The sequence below is a fragment of the Anas platyrhynchos genome, chromosome Z (assembly GCF_047663525.1).
Source record: "Anas platyrhynchos isolate ZD024472 breed Pekin duck chromosome Z, IASCAAS_PekinDuck_T2T, whole genome shotgun sequence".
Lineage (NCBI taxonomy): Eukaryota > Metazoa > Chordata > Aves > Anseriformes > Anatidae > Anas > Anas platyrhynchos.
Window position 1 is genome coordinate 2,607,262 of NC_092621.1, and position 24,340 is coordinate 2,631,601.

Genomic DNA, 24,340 nt, shown 5'->3' on the forward strand with positions numbered 1-24,340 from the left:
TAATTTAGGAGTGCATATTGCACTGTATTGCCTCTGCTGGATTCGCTCCCCAGAAGAGTTGCTAACAAAAGGTTTAAAAAAAAATTGCATCGGGAGACCAACTTTTCTGCCTTGAAATGCCCCCTTTTTGTACCGCTTCCTGGTAAGAGTTACTTATGAAAAGATGAAATGCAGACCGTGCTGCAAACACCAGGTCTCAAACGAAGCTCGGGAGCCCGGAAGGTTTCCCTCCGCTCCCCAACGTGCCGCAGCCTTTTGTTCCCCGGCGCTGAAAGCAATGCTTGCGACGCGCTGCAGCAGTGTGCTGGCAGGGTGCTGAGGCGTGCGTCCGCACGAGGGGCCGAGGCACTACCTGCCTGTGCAGTTCAGTGATGTCTTAGGGGAAAAAAAAAAAAAAAAAAAACCACTGTCTGTGTGGCTTTTGCTTTTGTTCCAGCAAAAATGCCATTGTCCGCTGAGCAGAATCTGGATTGATCTGATGAGAACTGCAGGGTCTGGGAGCCTGGCATGGTGCTGAAGGCACCGATGACATTTCTGCTGTGCTGTGGGTGCAGGAGGTGCTGTTCTGAGCCTGAAACGCCTCTTGCAGTCGCCTGGTGTCTCACAAAAAGCATCATGCCCAGAAATGCAGTGGTTCCTCATGCAGGGAGGAACCAGGAAGGCTCTTGTGGGACCTGGGAGCTGCAGGGTTTGGGTAAAGCCAAATTTTGTCTTGTATCAAGAGATGTAGGGCAATGGGTAAGGGTGGCAGGGGGGAAATCCGTCCTGTTGAGACCAGTGGGATTGGGCTGACCTGGGATGTCTCTGGGACATCTCAGTGGCAGTGCGGGACAGGGGGCTCGATGGGGTGCAGCTTTTGCTCCTCGACATCACTGCTCCTCCACAGCAACGTTTTCCCTGAAGAACCGGGGAAATTGACTGTGAAAGGTGTCAAGGAAAGAGAAGCCGAGATCTGGGCAGGGCTGGAGAGATAATTATCTCACCATCAGCAAAACTGCCTGCAACCCACAGCCGTGGCCGGAGCAGGGAGGGCTGGCGTCCCCGCCGTGCCTGCGCCAGCCCCCACTGCCCTCGCTTGTCACATCACACTTTATTTTTACCATCTGTGGAGACGTAGTTAAATTTTAGTACTCTCTTATCTGCTTCTCCCCCAGGCCACAATTAATTGAGGCCAGGAGGCAGGCAGAAGCGCTCAGGCAATATTTACAAGAAGAAGGGATGTTAATGGGGCGGACGGACGGACGGGGGATGGTGCAGGTGGGCAGCGACATCTCGGGGGGGATTAAAGCCTCGGGGAGTTCAGCTTCAAGTGACAAAGTGTCCGAGTGAATGAGACCCGGCCTCTCCCCCGCCTCCATCCCATTAAACTCCTGGTGCTGGGGTGGGAGGGCAGCAGGGATTTGGGCTGGGGGGTGTCTCGGGGTTAGGAGCTCATCAAATGCTGCAGGGCTGGGGGAGGGAGAGCGTTTAAGAAAATGGTGTTTGCCCTCTCCAGAGCCCAGCCCAGCAGTCCCGTAACACTGGGTCTGATTATTTAGCGTGCCTCCACTGCATCCTTAATGAGCAGAGGATGCTCAGCCGCTGGCTCTGAGCGCTGATGCTCTGAGGCACAAAGCCCAGCCGGGAGATGAGGCTGGAGGAAAGGTGCACGGAGGATGACACACCGGCTTCCAGCCTTTCCACTGCGATCTCCCAACACCACAGCACCAACAGCTCCTCTGCTGCCTGCAGGTGAGCCGTGCCGGGAACACCCAGCCCCTCTCGGGCACCGTTTGGGAGCAGCAGCCAGAACCAAGGGTCCTGTCCCCTGGATTTGGCAGCACTGCAAGGGGAGGTTCGTGCCCTGCCTGCAGCTCCCGGGGACTTCTCAGTCTCATGCTTGGGTTTTGCATTCTGTATTCCTTCTCTTCTAATTCTTACTGCTTCTCTTTAATTTTTGGTACGGTGCTGGAGGCAGCGGGGTGGGCAGAGGCAGCACTAACCGTCACCTTGTGGCTTGACCTACATTTAGGAGGGGGCAGAGAGGAGCCGGCCCTTGGCGCGGTGCTGTGAGCGAGTGGCACGGCTGGGCTCGCTGCTCGGCTGTGCACACACAGCCACGTCTGTCCTGAACAGCTCGGGGACCCCCTGCACCACCTCCAAAGGCTGTCCGTGGGCAGGGGGTCGTCCTGAAACGTGGGCACCGGGAGAAGGAGCTCGGTCGGGGTCTCCTGATGTGTTTGTGAGGCTGCTGGGCTGGGGGGTCCCCAGGACTCTGGGTGTTGCAGGAGATCTCATGCGAGGGTTCCTCTGGTTCCCAGGACACCGCTGAGGCAGGTAAGCGAGCAGGGATTGCTGACGGATGGCTCTGGGTTCTTCCTCCCATATCAGGCGATGTTTGCATCTCTTCTGTGCATGTCACCTGTGCTGCTGTCCTGTTCCTGGCTTGCTACCCATCGTGGAAAGCATGGAAATCTCCTCCTGTGTCGCTCTGAAATAAAATAAGGAAAACGATGAAGTTTCTTTTGGAAACTTTCGCATCCCAAACGCATGGTGGGGGAGTCACCCACCCTCTGCTGAGCTGCATCTGTAAAGCCCAGACCCCACAGCTCCGCCGGTGGCTCTTGTGTCAGAATGGCTCTAGATAAGATGTTCTGCAAGAGGAAGCAAGGGGAAGGAGATTTATTTAGGCAGCTTGGCACTTCCCAAGCAGTATGATCTTGGGGTGACTTCTGCTAATGAGACACTGGGACTGGAGCTGCTGGCACGTCCGTGTGAAGGGACACATGCCCTGGGCATCTCCTGGGGCATGTTCCATGCCAGCTGATAGCCCGTGTCATTTAGGAGAGGTTTCACTGCTTAGGGACAGATCCAGGCCCCAGCGGAGGCAGGGGAGCTTTTCCACTGGCTCCATCCTTGAGAAAGAAGATGTGACACAGCCGCCGTGTAACAGTTTATTCCTGGTGACAAGTGCACCTTCCCCGGTGACCTCTCTCGCTGCCGAGCGCAGTGAATGGGATGCTGTTTCCCTCCTGGGCAGGCCAGTAGCAGGGCTGTCAGAGCCAGGGAGCTTGCATGCCATTAGGAGAAATCCTCCCTGTGCTACCCAAGGGAGCTCGGAGCTGGTTCAAAAGGTTTCCAAACCCTGTCAGCACCCGTTGGGGGCTGCTGCTGTGAAGGGAGATCCTGCCAAGGAGGTGGCGGGCTGAAGCAGGCTGAATGTGAATTAGTTATGGTTTGAGATGATTGTTTGGGTTTGTCAGCCCTCTTAGAAGTCAATCCACTAAGGTCTGCCTCTGGTGCACGGGGCTGTGAGACCGGCCAGCTGAGGATGGGCGCCCTTCTAGACGAGTTTCCCAGCCCTCGTCCAGCAAGGCAGCATCCAGCTCACCTGCCACCAGGGAGAAGGTGTGGGAAGCCACAGGGAAAGGAAGAACAAGGGCATCCACCTTCACGCTGAGTTTGCCACGGTGTGTGCTGAAATCCCTCTGATGGCAGAGGAACTGTGGGGACCCATCCATCCATCCACCTATCCATCATTTATCCATCCATCATCCATCCATCCATCCATCCATCCATCCATCCATCCATCCATCCATCCATCCATCCATCCATCATCCATCCATCTGTCTGTTTATTTATCTGTCTATCTACTCAGATGTTTCCAGACCACGAGGCATCCTTCCACAGGCGTGGATGTCTCTCTCTCTCCCCTGTTCCCAACAGATCTGACATTTGCTCGTGTCAATGCCAGCGACTCTATTGACTTGTGCAGCGCGGGGTGCTGTGCTTGTCTTCCATCAGCAGTTCATTTAGAACACAGCCAGCTCCTGACTTCTGTTGCTCCAGCTTTCTTTGTCAAAATACTGTTTGAAAAAAAAAAAAAAAGGCTAGAAAGGCTAGAATACCACAAGTGGCAAAGCCTGGCAAAGAAATGACAATGGTATGAACATTAAAAAAAAAAAAATCTCAATCTATTCTGGTGAGGCAGAGATAAGACAACAGCCTCCCTTTTGTTTTGCAGTTCACGGATATTGCTACTCACACCTGGAATCCTTTGCTGAAAATTTGGCACAATTTATTCCACTTAGCTGAAAGTGTTCGTTCACCCAGGTGGCTGGAAGGCCAACTTAAAGTGGTTTCATCCTTTGTGGTTCTCTGCAGAAGAGGTAGGGTCAGCGGGCTGGGGGCTGCAGCCCGCATTTCTTCACCTTCCCCATCCGCTGGTGCGAGCTGAATAGTTCTCTGCTAACAAAATTATTTATTTTGACCTGCCATTAAAGATATTCAGGGTGAAAGGTGGCAGTGAGCTATGCTTTGTGAGTTTTACAAGCCCATTTTGTGTTTGTCTCAGTGGTGCAGGAGCAGTAAAGAGCTCCGCGCTAGCGCCTGTTATGATAAGTGAGTTTTGGAAGAGGGTTTCTGCCTGATAGTCCATCTAAAACTGTGGGGAAATGCCATTCCGAAGGCTGTTAAAACACAATTGCTCGCTGATTTACGCAGTCAAGGAGTGCCTCTTTAGTGTGAGATGTATGCCGAATAAAAGCAGTTCAAGTGGTGCTTTTAATAAATAGATAATGGAACGGCATTTTATCTTCTGCTTTAATCCATCGTGTTAGTGTAAGGTAGCGCATCCCTCTGATAGGTTTGGCGATAGCAGAACCCGAAAGTCAAAATGCTCTCTGTGTATCTCTCGGAGGCAAATCGTGTGCTGCTTCTTGGCCGTGGTGACCACGAAGGGTGGGAAGGGAGTGGAGCAGCCCAAAGCTCCTCTCCAAGGAGCATCCAGGAGGCTCCGGGTGGCCACAGAGCCCAGCGAGCAGCTGGCTGCCGGCTTAGGAAAGAAACAGGAGGCTTGGGGAGGCAGGAAAAAGGTCATTTATCTTGACGATGCTCATCCTCGCGCGCTCATTGTTTCCGTCAAGAACCCAGCACTCAGCAGCTCCGTGAATGGACCCAGTGTTCGTGCCTCCAAAAACAACTCGGTGCGGGGAAAAATAAGGGCTGCCTTCATCTCCTGTCTGGTCTGCCGTGCTGTTTTTCCCCCGTTTTCATCCACTCGTGCCCGTCCTGCCCTTGTGGAGCAGCAGGGCTGGAAGGTGATGTGGCTACCGGGAGGGGACCACGAGGTGGCCCAGGCTGGCCACCAAGCCCTCCTCTGGCCACAGCCACGCAGCAAGGAGCTAACGGGCTCGAGGCGGCCCCATGCCATCCCACCCTGCCTGCCTGCGTGGAGGAGCAGCCTGCGATGTGTTTTAGCTCCTCTCCTAATGCAGTTTAGCAGCTGGGAATGAGGAGAGCTGGCACCACGTCAACAGCGAGCTCTCCAAGGACCATCTGTGAGCGAAGGGCAATGAGAACAATTACCAGCCAGAGGAAAAAAATCACCAAGAGAGAGGCTGGAAAAAGCTTGGGGGGGGGGTGAAGGGAGGCATTTAGCCAAGTAGAGGCAGCGAAAAGGGGACAGTAACATCTCTAACCTAATGAGCGGCCAGAGGAAGCATGTTGGATGCTTCTCATCTCACTACCTCCTAAGGCAGCCTGCTGAAGGAGGCAGCCGTGCCCATGAGAAAACGCTCCCACAACTGGTTGAAAATCACTGCCTCCGAAACCAGGAACTCAAACACGGCTCAGATATGGCATGGGAATGGCAAAGAGAGCGAGAGCTGTAAATTAGCAGGCAGACGTGAGAGTTGGAAGGGGGATTAAACCTCCCCGTTCGGGGTTTATAACAATCCCGTGCTGGATGGGGGTCCAGAGCACCTTCCTGGAGGCCCAGCGGGGTTTGGTGTGTCAGCCTGCGGTGTTTAAGGCACTCGGGGGACCCTGGATCTGGCCTAACGCTGTGATGCCAGGTTGCTTGCTTGGGCTCTTCACATCACTGCTGGCCTTGTCCAGGCAGCTTTGCTCCAGGGAGCTCTGCCAGCGGGGAGAGTGGCTTTGAAGCTCTTCCCAGGGTAGGGAAGAGACCAAGAAAAGAGCAGATATTTCCTACAGCATGAGAGCAAGCTGGCTGGGCCACTTGGTGCTCCCACAAAGGCTGGTGAGATGGCACGGCACGGGGGAAGGCTGTAACACGGGGAAGAGGACGGATCAAAGCAGAAGGTGATTAAAACCCAGGCCAGGCAGCAAGCAAGGATGGGCTCGAGGCGGGGAGGACGTCTGGCAGGGCTCCACGGGGAGGGGGCAAGCAGAGGGAGGTAGGAAATGAAAACAGGGCTGTGGTGAAGGTCAAGTGTAACTGCGAGGCGTTGGGAGCGGGGAGGGACGCTAACTGAGATGCCACGACTGCTGCTGCAGGGAGAAAGGGTGGGAGGCTGGTTTGTTAAACGCAGAGAAAGGAATTGGAATTTAAAGATGTGACATTTGTTTCCCCAGTTTGGCGGCGAGGTCTGCATCTTGGGCTGCTGGTAACGAGGTCTGCGTTTTTGGAGCCTCGGTGGCAGCCTTCCCTGATCACACACTCCCTGTCTCTGTAATGCCTCCTGCTGAAATGAGAGGTGGGCTTAAGATGGAGGCAGTGCAGCAGGTGCTGCTGTCCTGACCGGCCTCTTGGTCTTTTTGTGCCTTGTTTCTCCTGGAGAGGCTGAGGGTGCCCGCAGGGGCTGCACAGCAGGGCAGGGACGGACCCTTTGCGTCTCCGGCTCATAAACATCACCCACCCCTGGCCTGCTTCTGGCTGCAGCCCCCAGAACCCAACACCCTCCTGGGGCTGTGCCCAGGCTGCTCTTTCGGGGGGCCAGGAGTCCTCCCCCACCTGCATGCACAGCTGCAGAGGTCGCAGAGTGAAGTCCTCCCCGTTAATGAGCCTCGTTAGGCTCACCCGGGGGAGCAGACATGCGGGGGCAACCAGGACACTGCCTTCCAAGACCTGCCATTTATCCACGAGGCTTTGTCTCTGCCTGAAAAATGCCCACACCTCTCCCCATCCTTCCTCCGGACCGCTGGAGCCCTTTTGTCTCCTTCCTGCAGCTGGGACAAGCAGCTCCAGCAGTCACGGCGAGGTGCTGGCCACCAGCGTGCTGTGCCCGCTCCGGAGCACGGGGCATTGCCCCGGAGGGAAGGTGCTACTGCAGGTTTTGGCTCCTGCTCCTCGTCTGAGCTTCCTGGCGGGTTTTCTCCGCGCCCACAAACTTCCTTTTTCTCTTTCCATTTGCAGCATCTTGACCTAAGGACCCGTGGCAGCAGGAGGAGATCAGATGGAGATCATGGTTCCCCCCTGCTCCCGTAAAGCTCCTGATTGCCTTTTTGTTTCTTTACTTTGTCTGCTCCCCTTATCTCATGATGGGGGAGTTTTTAAATAAGTAGGCTTGGAACGGCAAGGCCATGGAGATAAGCACCATCTCCTGCGTGCAGATTCATTACCTGCTCCCATCCGAGCTGGCAGAGCGGCGAGCCTGCTTTTCTTTTCCTTTTTGTTAATAAAAATGCAACACTGGGAATTTTTAAAAATCAAATTAAAGCTCGGAAGGGCTTGAGAAAATGTGGGGGCTACAAACCAGTGCTGGAGTAAAACAGACTCATTAAAATACAAATTATTTAAGAGAACAAACTGGAATGCCATTATGCGAGGTGTCACTGACTCATTTTCGTTTCACTGAGTCCAGGCTAGACTTCGGCTGCACATGATAAATGAGTCCTTTCTCCTCCTCCTCCTTCCCTTTTTTTTTTTTTTTTTAATATGAGGGAAAAATATGCAATTACTGCTTCAGTGCTATTCAACCTGTTGAAAAATCATGTCCTGCTGGAGCAATCAGAGACAAACCTTTAGGGAGCCCTTTGGGGACGCCACCGCTCCGCGCAGCTGCAGCTCCCAGGCCCTGTGGCATCACCACCGTGCTGTCCCCGGGGGCAGCGGGGATGTGCAGAGGGACCCCCATCCCTGCATTTCAGTGGGAAACCTCCAGTTTGGAGCTGGGCACGTCGGTGCTCTGCCAAAGCTCTCGTGAGCATGTCCAAATCCACGCCGACGAGCCGAGTGCTTACGCAGCAGCACCTGACCGCGGCGCGAACCGGCGCACCCCACGCCCGATGCTCCAGCCCCAGCTGGTTTTGCCTGAGTAAGGACTTTAAGACAAGAAGCCTTTGTCTGCTGTGGTTATTTTTTTATTTTTTTTTCCCCCCTTCTTCTAAATAATTTGCTCTGGCTGTGCCGTCTGGAGCTGGGGGGATGTTCTGCCTCGTCAAGCGTTAATTGCAGCCGAGGAGAGCTGCTCGCCGTAGCCTGGCTGGGAGCGGAGGCTGAGGCTTTCTCTCCATGGAAATGTGTAGGAGAGGCTGAGGAAAACATGCTGGGCGCCGGGGCGCAGGGCGAGGGCGAGACGGGGTCGAGACAATATCGTTTTCTGGGGGGCAGCTGTGCTGCAAGCCTCGTCTTGTCTTCGCCAGAAAAAAAAGGACACTCTTGGGCAACCCTTTGGGCTTGCCAAAACCCATCTCCAGCGCACGGAGAGCAGTAAAACATGCCTTGGTGTAAATGCCAGGGAGAGCAGCTTCTCGGTAAAAGCTGGGGATAATGAATAGCAGTGCAACAAGCAGGATTTTCTCTCTTAGTGAGGAGCAATGGGAGCAAAGTGTTCACGGGCAGCCACGGGGATTTGGGTGCTTCAGGTTTGGGTGCACCCTTCCTGATAAATCCAGGCAAAACAGAAGAGGCAACAAAAAGTGTGTCTCTTCGAGGGCATGCTTGTCTTTTTTTGGGTGAGCAGCACCAAACCTTTACCTCGCACCTGGGCAGCCAGATAAGAGAGCTGCTTAGGGAGTTTCCCTGAAGAAGGCTTCACCATCAGCATGGCTCACCAAAACTGTGTGTGATGGGAGTCAGGGGTTTTAAGCCAAAGTGGCCTTTTGTGTCCAAGCCTGAAATATTTTGTAATGTCTAACATTAGGTAAGACTTTGATTTAATGCCTTATCTCTTGAATTCACCTTCAGCAATAACAATGTATTCTAATCCTCAGCTCAGGTGTTGATGGATGGGGGCTGCTTGGGTTAAACATCTGGGGCTGGAATTGTTGACCCCTTTCTGTCCCTGAAGCAAGAAGAGTCGAAGGAGCCCTTGAGAAACGTAAGCAGTAAGTTCTCTCCATCACTGCTTTGTGGCAAAGTCGATGTAAATGTGAGGCCAGGGACTGTGCCGCTGTTAGCCAGGGGTCATCTCCAGAGCACCAGGAAGCTGTGGAGAGCCCTGGGTGAACTCTGAAGGTTTAGGACACATGCAGTGGTAAACAGCCATCCGCGAAGCCAGGCAGATGGAAAAAATATGTTGTAGTCTAAATTCTTCCTTGAATGGATTTTAGGAGGAAAAAGGACAGGAGGGGAAAAAAAATCCTTGTTTTTCTCTACACTTTTTTCCCAGGGACTGGGGTATGGTGATGTTTTGATACAGCAACATGCCCCCTTGTCTGCCATGGGGCTGAGCACTCCAGTTCCTTCCAAGGCTGCTGCAGAAGTGGCAGATACCAAAGTGTGCCCTTCCAGACCCAGGAGAGAACACAGATGAAGGTAGGGCAGGGAGAACCCTGCTCCTGTGACCCAGCTCTGAGTCACCAAGGGACCTCTTTTGCCGCCTGGTGCTCTCAAGGACAGGGATGTGGGCTGGAGTGCTGGCTGCCTTCCTCAGCCTTCCTCTTCGGTGCCACATCACCCACCCGCTGCTGGCTGCCTAACAGGGCTGAGCAGCTTATGTGTTTTGTTTTGTTTTGTTTTGTTTTTAAGGTAAAGAAAATAACAGTAAGGTTGAAGGCATGGTAGCACACTGCTGGCTTCAGGGGGAGCTGGGTGGTGCCTGAGAAAAAGGAATACCTGCTCGGGGAGCAAGGGAGCGGTGATGCTAATAGGGTGCTAGGGATGGTGTAACTGATATTGGTGTAACTGGGATGCAGAGAAGCTGCTTCACGTAGGATTGTTTAAGAAATCCTGTTTTCTCTTGCTCACAGGTCTCTAGAGACCTTTTGGTTGCAAGGTTTTTGGTTTTGGAGCTGTGGACAAGAACTGGATTTCAAAATCTGTGCGCTGCCCACGGGGATGCTCACTGGCACCCGTCTGCTTGCCTCCTGGGTGTCACTGAGGTGTTTTCCCACACAGCAAAAGTGCTCTGCCTTCCCCAGGGCAGATGGGGCTCAGGGATATGAGGCCAGATGAAGTACCCCTGTACCAAAACGCTGGACTGAGCCTTAGTTGATTTCCTGAGGGTCACAAAGCTCAGCATCAGAGCCTAGAAATGTCTGGGTTGGAACACGCGCACTCGCTTGTGCTTTGCTCCTGGACACCTGTGATTTATCTCCCCTCCCAGGCTCAAAGAACAGCTCTGTTCTTTCCATCTCCCTTCAAAAAAAGAATTTTTAAGCCTCTGTGGTTGGTCCCTTGGCACCTGCAGTGCCTGTTCTGGATGAGCAGCACACATGCAGCAGGACCGTGGGACCGCAGGAGAAGGTCACATCTTCTCCTTCCACCTTCACGCACCTCCAGGGCTTTCACCTGTGCACCCTTGCATCAAGCCCAAAGAAGTAAAACCTCCTCCTTGCTCACATTTGTGCACCCAAGGCTCGCTGAGTGCAGCAGTGGTGACCCCAGCCACCTGCTAGCCTGCTCTGCTCGGATGGCTGCTTGGCCTCTGCTGTTTGTGTAGCACGTAGCTGATTTACCAGCAGCGATGTTATATTTGCTTCCAGATAAGAAAACGCTGAATATTGGGGCTGGTATTGAGCCTTCTGAAATCCCCCTGGAAACAGCCCGACTCCCCCATGACAGCTATTTGCAGAGATCAGATCTGAAGCCCCTGCACATGTGCTTTATTGTTGTAATACAGTGCTCAGTTTTTAATCAGGATGCCATGCCACAGTAAATCAAATGCCTTACAAAAGCCTATGTATATTATCTCTAGGCAATTATCTTTATTAACTGAACTTGTAATCTGCTCGGAGAACAAAATCAGCTTTGTTTGACATGATGTGTTTTCCGCAGGTCCTCTCTGGCTGGCATTAACTGTGTTCCTGTCCTTTAATTCCTCTCCGGTTGCCTCTCAGGAGTGTCCCCATTATTTTGCCCATGACTGATGCCATTCAGGGCAACCTGCTTCTCAGGCCATGCCACTCGCCCATTTTGCAGATCTGCGTGGCATGCTGCATTCTTCCTAGATCTTCCCCCGTTTTCCAAGATTTATTAAAAATTAACATCAGCAGGGCAGAGAGCTTCTCAGCCAGCTGTTGGAGGGCTCTTGGGAGCAAGCTATCCAGGCCTGCTGATTTAAAATTGTTTATCGCTAGTAGATGCTGTTTAACAACCTCCTTGGTTACTAATGGACTGGAAAGTACTTCATCCTCCTCATGTGATACAAGCATATCATCCTGCTTCTTTCCAAATGCGGAGCAGAAATATTGATTGAACACTTCTGCCTTTTCTGCATCATTACTTTTCTCCCCATCTGAGCCTGCACTACTGATTTATACAAAGGCATTATAATATTGCCAGGATTATTTGCCGTCCCTTTCCATATGCATCCGAACATCTTGTTAGCTTTGGGGCTGCAGCTGTGCGTGGAGCAGAGGTCTCCCTCGTGCCGTCTCCGCTGCTGTCAGGTCCCTCCTTGGTGTGACACAGTCGGTTTAGGACCCCGTAAGGTGCCCGAGGAGCAGAAATTCATCCCCCCGTCATGCATCGCTTTGCATTTATTAAGGAGTTTGCCATTTGCTGTGCTGTTTGGCTTGCTGTGCAGTCTGGCTCCCTCGCAGAGCTCCAAACCACCAGTTCCCCCAGGCCTTCCAGAAAGGATGAGATTTGCCCCCAGTTTTTCTTGTCATTACATCCTGCATCGTAATATCTCTTTTCACCACCCCTCTCTGTGCCAACGTGCCAATTTTAGGTTAGTCTTTCATGGATGTGCAACCCCTCATCTCTGTTTGTGCCTGCTTGCTCTCTCCTTGACCTGTTTCTTTCCCCCATCTTACCTCCTCCTCTTCTTTTCCTCCCTTTCCCTGGCTCTCCCCTGCCTTAGGGCTTCTGAAATAATAAACCTGGGGGCCTGCAGGCAGGGGCAGAGGTGCTGGGGCAGGGAGGGCCAGCCCATTTGTGCTGGGGCAGTGTTATTGCAGGGGCTCCTGCAGGTAGCAGAGCCCTGGAACGAGCACGCATAGTCCTTCATCCCCATCTGCCTCCTCATCCTCATCCTCTCACCCCTGGACAACTGGAGATTGCCTGTCCTTGTTAGCAGCTCGGCTGCTGCGGTATTGAACTCCTGTGGGACTTCTGCCCTTTTAAATATCAATTTATTCCAGCACCGCTTGCTTCTTCTGTCAGCTCAATCTCATCAGGGCACCAAGGCAGAATGGCTCGAGCTGAGGGCCTCCCTCACCGTCCTGGTGGTGCAGAGCCGGGCGAGGAAATTACGGTTTTCCTCAGCGATGCTCTTATCCCCTTAATTGCTGCTGATTCAGCAAGGTGGGAGGCGGCGAGGGACTCTCACCTGCAATTACCATCGCTGCGCGCTGTGCACACGCTCGGGGGCAGCAGCCAAGGATGCCCGGGAGGTGACAGCCCAGCCACAGCACAGGCACATAGCTTGGGGTTTGTTAATGGGTTTGGCTGAGAATTTCCTCCAGCGCTGCTCGTAGCACTCCCCTGAGCTGCAACACCACACGTAGCTGGTAACCGGAGAGGTTTTCGTACAGAGACCTGTTCTCCTGTGAGTCCAGTGTCGTGCTCTTGAAAAGGCAATCCGGTGACAAGTGGTGGCTGGAGCTAGGAGTCAGGGTCAGGGGTTGGGTTGGGTTTCTTGGCCCTGGGTCTGCAGAATTTTTTTTTTTTTTTTTTTAATTTCTTTTTCTTCTTTATGTGTAGAAAAATGAGGCCTGGCAGTGAAGTCTGGGGATACTGAGGTGTGACGTGGGTGGCAGCAGTGGGATGCTCCCAGAGGTGATTCGGCTTTTTGTCTCTGTATGTGCCAATTCTGGCTTGTTTTCCTTAAGTCACAACCTCTCAGCAGCTCCCGCCTTCCCCAGAATGGTTAAATATGGTGAAAAATGACCAAAAGGCTACCAAAGCAGGCACTGTGCAGTTGCATTCTGCTTTTCAGCTGCAAAAGCCCCAGGCATCGATGCTGAGCATCACCAGCAACCCAAGAGAAGGCTGAAAACACTTTTTGGGCTGAAAGCCCAAACACTGTGAGGTGTTACAGCGAAGTGCTGTCGGAGGAGTTGCACAAACAGAGGAACTCTGAAATGTCTTCAGTTGTTTTGTCTAAAGGGAGGTCAGGGGCTGACTTCCAGCATTCAAGTCCTCACTTTGGGCAGAGATTTCTGAGCACCGAGCTTTATTCTGGCGGAAAAAGGCACAGAGGGGTTAGATGGTTGGATACTGAAGCTAGGCACATTCAGGGAAAAAAAAAAAAAAAAAAAAAAAAAAAGAAAAAGCTGCAAACTTTTTAGACTAATAAATTGCTTTAAACACTTCTTAGGGTCAGGGCACGCCCCTTACAGCCAAGACTGCTGCTGCCTCTCTCTGCTGGGAGCAAGGGCCTCAGTGCAGAAGCTGCTGGGAGAAGCAGTTTGTTTTGTATGAAGCTGGAGGGCATAAAAGTCCCTTGGGCTTGAAAATATCAATATAAAATAAACTTTTCTGGAGCCTAAATTTCCTATGAATTGCAGTCTGAAGTCTTTGCACAGCATTAGGATGCGTGTTTAAATCCTGAACAGCAGGGGCTGAGTATGGAGAGAAAGGGGCGAAGGAGGAAAATGTGCAAAGTTTGGAGAAGCGAGGAGCGGGGCACTTGGGGAGCGGGGAGTGAGCTGTGGAGGAGGAGGCAGCACCAAAAGCAGATTGATCAGCTCTGCTCAGCGTTGTGTGCAGCGCAGGCCCTCCTTCCCCAGCGAGCGTGAGAGGAGAGGAAATAAAAGCCTGGCTTTTTCTAAGGAAAAGAATGACCCGTGATGTCAATTTTCTGCGGAAAGAGCGGATGAATTCAGTGTTTGCCTTTCTCACTCCATCCTGCTTCAGCACTTGGCTGCGCGGCCAGGCCGGCCAGCAAGCAGATAATGAATCTGCCGAAATGTGGTTATTGATATCGCTGAGATCATTATACCGAAGGGTCTTGTGAGCTTTCCCATATAAAAGGGCATTTTTCAGAAGGTTGCGGTCATGACATAAACAGTTTCATTTCATATGAAATCTCGGCTGGCGAAGTCCTCAGCCCGGGAGCACTTTTTAAATACATTATCGGGAAGGTAAATCAGGTCAGCTGCATTTTTTTTTTCAGCCAGGAGAAGCAAAATGGCTCATTTGCCTCTCACTATTAATGCAATATTCTGCAAGGACCTATGGCCTGATCTGCAGCTTTTGAAAGCAGATGAGATTGTTTCCACCTACATCAGGGAGCTTCTGCTAAGTTGCTCATTCCAGGGTAAGGATCACTTTCAGGACTGTGGAAATGAAAGCAGAGGGTGAGCAGCCCACGAGAGCCGAGCTGTGATGAGAGCCCCGAGGCTGGCAATTTGCTCGGTCCCACAGGTGGGATGATGTGGACAGACCCAGCGAGGCATCATGCCTGATTTTGTGTGAGAGCAAAGTAAAAATAACTGCTAGAGAAATTGCGACGCAGGGAACACATTTCCAAAGCTGCGTGTAGCAATTTCACCGGGGTGGTGAATTGTGCAAGGCAGTTTGAAGTGATTGCGATGGAAGTCGGCTGAAATCTGGAGCTATCACTAAGATTTAGATATCTGTCTCCTCCTCTGTTTTGTCCCCTGGCAGGTTATATTTGTGTCTCTTAGGTTTTTATCACCAATCTCACGTTTGCTCTGAGATGCTGGGCAGGTTTCTTTGGCATTGGGGATGGTGATATTTGTAAAGGTGATGTTTGTCCTTTGTTCAAGAAACCCCTTGGATGTCTTTGGAGGGCTTCATCTCACCCAGCTTCATCTGCCCTGGGGGTGCCTGGTCTGGGGGGTGTCAGTGGGGGGGCAGGTACCCCCAGTAAAACTGTGCTGCTCTGTGAGGTGTCTCCACATCGTGTCTTTTACCATTAATGTGTGCATACTGTGTGCAAAGTGAGAGTATTCTGAACAACACCGAAATAACTTCCACTTGTGCTCAGGACTCATCCTGTGGCCATTTATTTTTAGCAACCCTCGCCCAGCCCTGCACAAACACGAGCTGAAGTGGACCTGAAAATCCTCCTTGACAAAGAGGAAGGGAGGACTGAAACATTAAAAACAAATAAAGCGGCCTGGCTCCTGCCTTCAGGCATGTATCCTCCAACCAAGTAACCTAGCAGTGCAACCCAGGGAGGGAGGTGTGCGTGCACTTTATCTGGGGTGTTTTCCATGGGGAGTGGGAGCTGGTACCGTTCCCTCACACACCCTGCGAAGTCCTGGTGAGGGTGACGTGGCCCTGATGGCCAGCACCGAGAGCAACTGGCATCTTGGTTGTGCTGGTGATGTCTTTTTTTGGGGAGAAGGAGAACCAGCTGGTGCATTCGGCCTGCGGCACCTCCCCAGAGCAGTGCCCTTGGCCCTACAGGCAGGGCTGAAGGACGCGGGCCCACCGGGCCTCCTGTGTCCCGGCCTGCCAGAGATCACCCTCACCCCTGTTGTCCTCTCATGCCTGTGCTCTACACCACATTTTTGTCATTCCTGTGGTGGTTCCCTGACATTCAGTGCCCCAGGGCTGGTGCTGGGCCCTGTGGGAGCTCTGAGAGCCCCACTGAAGCCATGGGAAGGAAGGAGATCCCATCGTGCAGCCACATGCACAGTATGCATGTGCACATGTATGCTGTATCATCCTGGCTTCATCCAGCCCCATGCCCTCCATAGAAACCAAAACAACATTCATTTCTCCAGCACAGGGGGACCTGTGGCCCTCACTGACACCAGAGCCTCATCGAGCTCCACCATGAAGCACGTGAGGTCCTGTAGGAGCGATCTGATTATGGCCATGACGATTCCAAATGAGACACGCTACAAAACCATGGGACCCTAGTTAGGTGTTTTTAGCAACACACTTGGCCAGGACCCCTTTTCACTGATCTGCCTCCGAGCTTTGAGATTTTTGGCTGGAATTCTTCTGGGTGTGGTGTAAGCGGGGCTGCCCGATCCGCGGTGTGCACCGAGGTGTGAGCCAGCCCCTCGCTGGAAGCAGCTCCTCATCCTCAGCGTATGGGGCTGTTAGTAAGAAAACCCTTTTTATGGTTCATCTGCTCCTCAGTGCACACGGCTGTATTTTAGAGATGAAAAACCGGCAGTGATGAGTGCACTTTCCTAAAGCAGATGGGTCATTTCCCCACCGTCCTTCCTCCTGTCCCAGCTGAGCTGGTGGCAGCTCGGCGTTGAGATGCAAGGCTGTGGGCTCTTCCCTCCACTTACTTTATCACCTATAAAATAAGGCAGACATTTGGAAGCACTTAGGCACAGCTTAACTTTATTGCCTGGGTAGCAGTAGTGAAATTAATGGGGATATGCACCGTAGCAAACGGAAACATGTGCATGTGTGGGACAGACACCTTGGAGAAAGCCTCTCCGGGCTTGTCAAAGTTTCCAGTTTGCAAGCAGTTTCTGTGGGATTCGGGGGGATATTATGTTGCTGGGTTTTATTTCTTACCAAAATTCACCTGTAGTTTTTTTTTTTTTTTTTTTTTTTTTTTTTTTTTAGTGACATGTTTTGACAATAAAATAAGGATTTTTAAAGAAAAAATAAAAGTATTTTCCGTTGAAAAATATGGCTATTTCAGGAAATCTTGCAAATATTACAAGAAATACACTGGAAAGTATCTGCTGCCTCTCAGAAAGTTGGATTCCCTGAGGGTGATTATTGGGCTCCAGCTAGCAAAAGTTTAAAACTGGCCTGAAAAACTCAGTTTCAAAAGGAGGCTGCAGAATTTCACAGAACATTTGAACAAATGTATTCTTTTAAAAAAAGCTAGAGAGAACAAAACTGTGTCAAACTTAATTTTGCCCATGAAAACCTTTAAATTTGATGACCTCTTCGTTTTCTAATTGGGCAGCCACCCTGTAAGCGCTCTTTCTTCAGGACATCTTTCTATCCAATATACTCGCAATTAGAGCTTTCCCCTGGGACTCCAGGGCCGAACTGGGATTTGTAGCCTCTTCTAGGATTTCTTTTCCTGAGTGTTTTCTGTTACACTTGTGATCTGCCCGGCCGAGGTGGGGTCTGTGGGAACCCTTCCTTCTCCCCTTCCTCCTGCTATTTTTATTTCACACCCAGTTAGAAGCAGTTTATTCTCTCTTCCCTGACAGACTAGGAGACCCGCTCATCCCTCCATCAGTGGTGATCAAAAACCAGGAACCAATTTCACATGGAAAATGGCAAATTATTTCCAGGGTTCAGTGGGGACCCATTTTCCACAAAATAGTCCACAGTGTTTTTGTACTCAGAGTCATTGCTGAGATGTTTCATTTGTCACTGTCTGCCCTCCAAGTGTTTTGCTGTATGAAAATGTTGGTTTTGGCTTGCAGGAATTTGGGGACATTTTAAATAAATGGGCTGGGGACATTTCCATACACGCCGATTAAAAAACACCCTGGGAAATTTCACGACAAACAATGCACTTCAGTAGCATGGGATGGAAGTAATTGTTTCTCCAACAGATTGGCTTTTGCGGGTTGACAGGAGCAAGCCGTTTTGATGGAAAAAAAACAGCTTTTGTGGGAAGAGGCTGCTTGGGTCTAATTTGGAGCATCCCTGCTCTGGCCAAGGGTTGTTTCCTTCTCTCAGGCACCCCTGCCCTTCGGTTTCTCACAGCGAACACCCTTGGTTCTACATCTCCCTGGCTGCAGACCCCGGAGGACCGCCAAGGACGGGACAGCCGGAGCAGCAGGAAAAGCAGTGGGTGGCAGTTTGCGTTCCTCTCCGTGCCGCCTTGGCAGCCACTGGATGTTGCCCAAGTTTTGCTTTGCCCTTATCTGGGGCCGGACACATTGTTCGCACCGACTTCGTGTACTGATTTACCCAGACACTCCTTAGAAACCCAGCAGCCAGAGGAGCTGCAGATAGTGGTTTGGGTGTGGGGATGGAAGCAGCTTTTTTTTTTTTTTTTCTTTTTTTTTCTGCTGCAGACCAAGAGAGGGTGTAATAAGTTTCAAAAGTAAGCGTGCTGTGAGCAGGCAGCTCTCCCCAGCCGTGTCTGGGAGTGCCGGCCTGCCCCAGGCTATCTTACACTTGATTTTGCCTCGTGCTCCAGAAAGATTCCCTTTGTATAAACAATTTTGATTCGCCTTCGGTTGTGATTTGGGTTTTCGCGTGTGCCTCTTTAAAGTAAGGCCAGCAGAAAGGTATCTGATGTGTAACTCGGTGTCCAGCTGCTCCCATCAGATTTATTGCCTTAACAAAAATCTGTATTTCCTCGTTGTCATGATACCTTTGCCAGAAAGGAACTAGTATTTTGTTACACGCGGTGTTTAACTTTATGCTCGGAGGCAGGGCTGTTGAATTTGGGGCAGAACCTCCGGGACAAGCCAATTTCTTCGGTCTCTCCCAAAAAGAGAGCACCGGGGAGCCCACCCCATCTTGCTGTGCATCCCAGTGCCCCGATGCCTGTGCGGCTGGGGCACACCAACAGGAACAACCCCGGATGCATCCCTGCCCTTGCCAGCTGCTCCCCACCCGCTGCACAGCCCTGGAGAAGAGGAGGGACCTGCCCCAAATCCTGTTATTTCTCTCTCAACACCATGACCAAGCCCGTAGGGTTGCGTGCGTGCTGGGCACGGTCAGGCTGCATCCCCACCAGCAGGGAATGATTCCTGCTCCGCAGAGCCCCACTGGGGCGAGGCGGCACGCTCCGGTGAGCTGGGCAGCAGTGGTTTGGCGATGTCTCTGCCAAGAGGGCTTCGTGGAAGGGGACGGGCCCCGTGCAGGGGCAGGACGGGTTCTCTGCGGCCTCAGGGCCACCTCAGGTGGGCAGGAGGTGGCTTCCCAAGCCGGGCGCTGAGGGGCTGGCTGCACCGCGGGAGGTTTTCCCTTGGTTTTCTCTCCACGGGTAAGCTGAGAAGCCCCTCACAGAGCACTTAGGGAAGGGATTTTGTGCTTCTCAAAGTCACTCGGTGCTTGCACTGAGCGCCCAGCTTGGGCTCTGATCCCCGGCACAGCGCTGCAGCTGGGAGCTTGTGTAAGCAAACCCGCCTCTGAACGTGCCTTGCCTTCCTCGGTGACCTTGCTTGGGTCAGATCCGCAGGAAAAAAAAAAAAAAAAGACAAAAAACCAGGTTTTTAGTTAAATTACATACGTCTTTTTCCAAAAGACAAAAGACCCGGGTTCAAGCTGGCGGGGGATGTGGGGCAGGGCGGTGGGAGCTCACCCACAGCTTCCTACACCCGCGGCTGGCTGGGGGTGGCCCGAAGCGCGGCCACACCACGTGGGAAGCAGAAGGGATGCGGTAAGTCCGCTTGAAGAAAAATGGGATTTCAAAAAAAATTAAAAAAAAAAAAAAAATCTTTGCAAAGAACTTGGTGTGCTTGTTTAAAAAGGAAACATGAAAAGATCCTGGTAAAATTGGTCCACGTCCCGTGTGCTGTTTAGACCTTAATAGTACAGGTGGACGAGGAGGGCTCGGTGCCAAATACTTTTGGTTTAGAGGGAGTGGTGGGAGTGAATTCTCATAACCGCTCATAGAAAGGCTTAACTTTCCTCACACAAATCAATGACAATCTCCACTCGGCTGCAGACACCCGGGCAGCAGCCTCGCCAGCTCTGACTACAACAAAGCAGCAAGTTTTATGATAGGCAGCGCGCGGCGAGGGGAAGGCGCGGGTCGGCACGCGGAGCAGAGAGGTGGGTTGGGTGCTGTACTTTTCCACGTCGCGCCTGGTTTCCAAAAGATCCGATTTTTATTTTTATTTTTATTTATTTTTTTTTAATCCTTTCACGGCTTCCGCGGTTTATTTAAGTGAGGGGGAGCAGCCTGGATTTCATGCTCAGAGGCTAATCGTGTTCTTTTCAGAGATCGCCCCGGCTTGCTCAGCGATCCCCCGCAATAATCTATCACCGTTCACACGCGTTTTTAATTGCTGTTTCAACTCACCCCTGTGATCCTCTCTCCGATTTACTTGTTTAGTGTCTCGAATCTTTACCGAGCCCGGGGATTTTGGCTCTGTATCAACACCTATACAGTACGGCTTCTCAGTTTGCGGGGTTTCTTCGCAGGTCCGGTTCAGTTATTTGTTTGTTTGCTCTAGATAGGAAGGATCAGCGTGAAAACACATCTGCTAATACCTCCTGCTGGGTAGGCAGAAGGGCGCTGAAGGGGCAGGTGATTAATATTTGTCTTGGTTTTCCTAAGGTTAATTTTGTTCCGGTTGCTCTGTACGGAAAGCTCGCTGAAAAAAAAAAAAAAGTAAAAAATAATTAAATAGAAATATTTTAATAGCAGGTCGAAAAAAAAAGAAATAGTAGTTGAAGCAGACTGCGTGCTCGGGCAGTGCGGGCTGGCCCTGCTGCTGGGCATGGGGCTGGGGCTGGCACGGCTCAGCCTGCCCTGCTCGCCCCCAGCCCTGCAGGACACGAGCAGGGCTTCGTCCTGCACCCAGGCATCCTGGCAGCAGCTCGGGCTGGAGTCCCAGCCTCTGTCTGGAAGTTTTTTCTGCTTTTTTAGTGAAGAGGACGCCCCCGGATGGCATGTTTTACCCCGCTAGGGTTTAATATTTTTAACAGATCCTTCCTAAGCGTAAATCGCCGTGCTGTTTGAACAGCACAAAGTCCCTCCCCGGCTCTGGAAGCTGGGATCTCTCCACCAAGCCTCCTGGGTGATTCCCAGAACCGCGCCACGGACAGGAACAACGGCAGCGAGCTGCAGTTTTGTTTAAGGTTTGGCTGAATGAAAATCCAACGGGAGGAATGTGCTCTGCAGGGGAGGAACCGGTGCTCGGAGGTCTCGGCGCTGCTTTTCCAAGTGCGTTGCTGCGTGTGCGGAAATGTTGCCTTTCTGCAGGGCCCCGGAGCTCGTCCTGCCCCTGCAAAGGTCAGGGCAGCCACAGCTGTGATATTTGGGGGGGGGATAAGTCTGCATGTGGTGGCTTTCCCCTCCTTTCTGCTTGGTGGTTGAGGGCTGGGGGTTACGGAGGGGCTGTGCCGAATGGCTCCGGTGGCCAAAGGCAGTGGGGACACCAAGTCCCGGGGTGCAGATGTGGGGTGACGGCCAGCAGAGCTCTGCCAGCGCCTCCAGCTCCTCTTGCTGCACAGCAAAACCTGGGGGCTTCTCGGCATTAATCCTGGGGATCTGCCCCAGGGTGGATATCTGCCCGCATGGGGACAGCGGGGCTGGCTGCTGGCTCCGCGGGGGCGCACCCCGTGCCCCGAGCAGCCGCGGTGGCTGTGTCAAAACCCAGCTGTGCCTCCCGCGGTGGTGTCCTCCATGGAGCAGCGACCTTAGGCACTCAAGGCCTGATCCTGGGCAGGTTTCCTCCTCTGAGTCATCCTTAGACGTGCGGCTGGTGTAACTGAGGTGGGCTGCCTCTTGTAGGGAAGGGGCTGCGTTTCCAGGCTCTGTCTGTTCCCTCGTGCTCTCCGTCCCACCTTCCTGACTTCTTTACAGAGTGTTTGGTCGCACAGAGCCCAGCAGAGGACATGTGGAGCCTGTCCTCCCGATCAGGCAGGGTCCAACACCCACTTTCCACTGGTGCCCGGTGCTGTTTGCTCAGGTGCCAGGCGATGAAGAGTCAGACCCGGCGTGTTAGAGCACCGAGCAAGCATCAGCTGTGAGAGCCTGGGGTTTTCCAGCAAGCCTGGGGCTGGCCAGCACCTAATTCTCTTTGCCTCCTTTGAAATTCCTCCTCTAATTAATAAATAAGTGGCAAGTTTCACTCACATAATTCCAGAGCTATTGCTTTTAATTAAATAGCAGCTATTAAAATACTTTCGGAGTGCTGAAGCCTCTCTCCCCGGTGCGTAGTCCTTATCGTTTTTCCATTCGGTGCAACCAATGGAAAGGTTTTACAAATTCGGAGATCATTGGGCAGTGACCCCGCAGAGCTTGGTGGCTGGGCATTGGGGTTTGGGAGGGGTTTTTTGCCCTCGGGGATGGGGTCAGTGTCGGGACGGTGCGGAGGAGCCGATGTGGGTCAGCGAGGGAGCCGTGCCGGTTGTTTTCCTTTGCCTGCGAGCTTCAGGGATGAATAGAGGGAGGGGATGTGGGGCCGGGATACTGGTGCCAAGAGAGATTTGGAGGCATCTTTGCATTAGTCAGAGCTTTTTGGTTCTTTACTGGAAGCGTGCGCCCAGTGCCCGTTGCTCATAAGCCTGTGTAATTTTCGAGCGTTGCTCATGGGAGCAGCTTCCCCTCATTATGCGTTTATTTCTCACGGCAGTTTGATTGTTTTCTTCCTCATCCCTCAGAGAGATGTTCCTGCCCCTAAGGAACGGGCACGTGGTGGCCACAAATGCTTTCCCAGGACACAGCTTTTTTGGGGGCAGGATACCTCATCCAGAGCTCTTGCGAGCCGTGGGGCGGCAGCAGCCAGCTTCTCCCTCTCCCTTCCACCTTCACATCCTTCCCCTGGTGTGCCCAGTGACCGTGTCCGTGTGTCCAGCTTCCTCCCCACATCCAAACCCATTGGCACCCCTCAAACACCCCTGCTCCTCCCCGCATCCCTCCCAGCCCCTCGATGCTGCCTGCGGGGCCAGCCCCGATTCCCCTGGGGCTGCCTTTGGGATGGAGGAGGAGGGGACACCTCACCCCGTGGCAGGTCCCCATGGCTTCCGCGTGGGTCTGGGCATGCGTGTGGCCGTCGGGACCATCAGATGACATCCACCTCCCGGGCTGTGGGGAGAGGCAGCCCGGCAGCAGTCCCCCACCCGTGCCCTGCCCAGCAGCGAACCAGTTTGGGAAGTGTCTCCGTGCTGCCGGCGGATGAGCCAGCCCCAGGAGGAGGTAGGAGACCACTTTGGATCGAGCTCCTGGCACCACGGGGAGGAGGCAGGGTGGAGGGATGGAGGCCAGCCAGCTTCCTCGCTATGCAAACAGCCCACACCCATGCTCGGTGTTTATCCCCGCCGAGCCCGTCACCATGGCATCTGGGCACCTTTTGGCAAGGTGCGCCCAAGCTGATGGAGCAGATCCGCTGCCAAAGCCCCGGTTCTCTAGGCATGTCCCTGGGAGGTCTTCCGAGACCGCCCGGGGATCTTCCAGCACTGCTGGGGCGGTGATAGCTCTGGTGCTGTGCTGGGATGGCTTCCTCCATCCAAAATTTGGGCCCTTCCACCCATGCGCGGGAGCCACCAGTAACACTCGGGGTGGTGGAGCAAAGCCTGGGGACCCTTGGGGGTCTATAAAAAGTCCCTCCAGCTTGCTCACCAAGCAACAAGCTTGGGCTGCTCTAGTGACCTGCTTGGGCCACATCCCCTAAAACTCCCTGCCCTGAGCAGGGGAGGATGAAGTAGGTGAAGGGACGGAGCTGGGGCAGCTCTGCATGGCTGGCACAGCTGAAAAAAAAAAAAAAAAGACAATAGCACAGAGAAAAGCGAGGCAGCGTTTTGTTCCGCAAGGTATAGAGCTGAAGGGAAACAAACCAAAAAAAAAAAAAAAAAAAAAAGGAATATTTTTCTTGTTGTTGAGCAATTTCAAAATGGGAAATTTCCCCTCCTGCCCCGGGGGCTGTGGTGCCTGGGTGAGTCACCTGCGGGAGCCGGGCTGCTGCCTGCCCTCTCCCTTCTTTTTCCTTCTATCTTTCTGTCCAGCCCAGTGGAGTGAAGCAGGGGATTTCTGCCCCAGCTGTGCTTCGTGCACAGAAACTATTGGTATTTGTGAAAGCCAAGGCAGAGGGGTGGGACTGGAGGTGCTGCTGCCTTCAAGCCAGGCCAGGTGATGAAACTGGGGGCAGCCTCGGATGAATGTGGTGCCTCGCGTTCCCTAGGTTCACTTCTGGTGAATTCTGCCCTCTTAATCCCGTCTGGAGATAAATAAAAGAGATTATCTCCTCTGTGCCTTCATTTCCCTGCATGTGAAGTCACTCAGCGATCATCTTCTGTGGGTCTTGGTCTGGTTTTGAAGGGATCTGTGAGGGAAGGTGGTGAGGGGAATGCCGAGTGTTATATCAAATCCGGATCGCAGCTTTCCTGCAGAGGGGTTTTCACCCCCGTGGCTGCAGAGGAGCGGGCAGGTTGCAATATTTGAGCCTCCCCACCGTGCCCCACCACGCACTTTTCCAAACAGTTTTGCTGCAATTAATTACGGTGTAATTAAAGCAGAACGACAGTGCTAACTAAGGGCGAAATCTTGAGAAACAAATAGTGTTTGGGTTGATTCTGTAATTGCTCCGGGTTCCCCAGATACAAATTACACTGTCAGGGCTCCTGATTTATGGGAGAGCCATACACGCACAAATAACTCCGGGTGAGAGCGCGCTGCCTGCCTGCCTGCGTGGG

The 24,340-nt window shown here is 52.6% G+C and overlaps 1 protein-coding gene across 8 annotated transcripts in view; it reads left to right on the top strand.

Moving 5' to 3' along the window:
- Positions 1–24,340, top strand: part of ZBTB7C (zinc finger and BTB domain containing 7C) — a 133,783-nt gene that overhangs the window by 72,362 nt on the left and 37,081 nt on the right. The window contains exon 1 of one of the 8 annotated variants that reach the window (XM_038170944.2): positions 19,603–19,753. The exons of 6 other annotated variants lie outside the window; for them this stretch is intronic. The gene's annotated coding sequence lies outside the window, so the exon portion shown is untranslated. Of the gene's footprint in view, positions 1–19,602; positions 19,754–20,354; positions 20,871–24,340 lie in introns of those variants that run through there. One more of the 8 variants, XM_072031188.1, reaches the window with a different exon arrangement.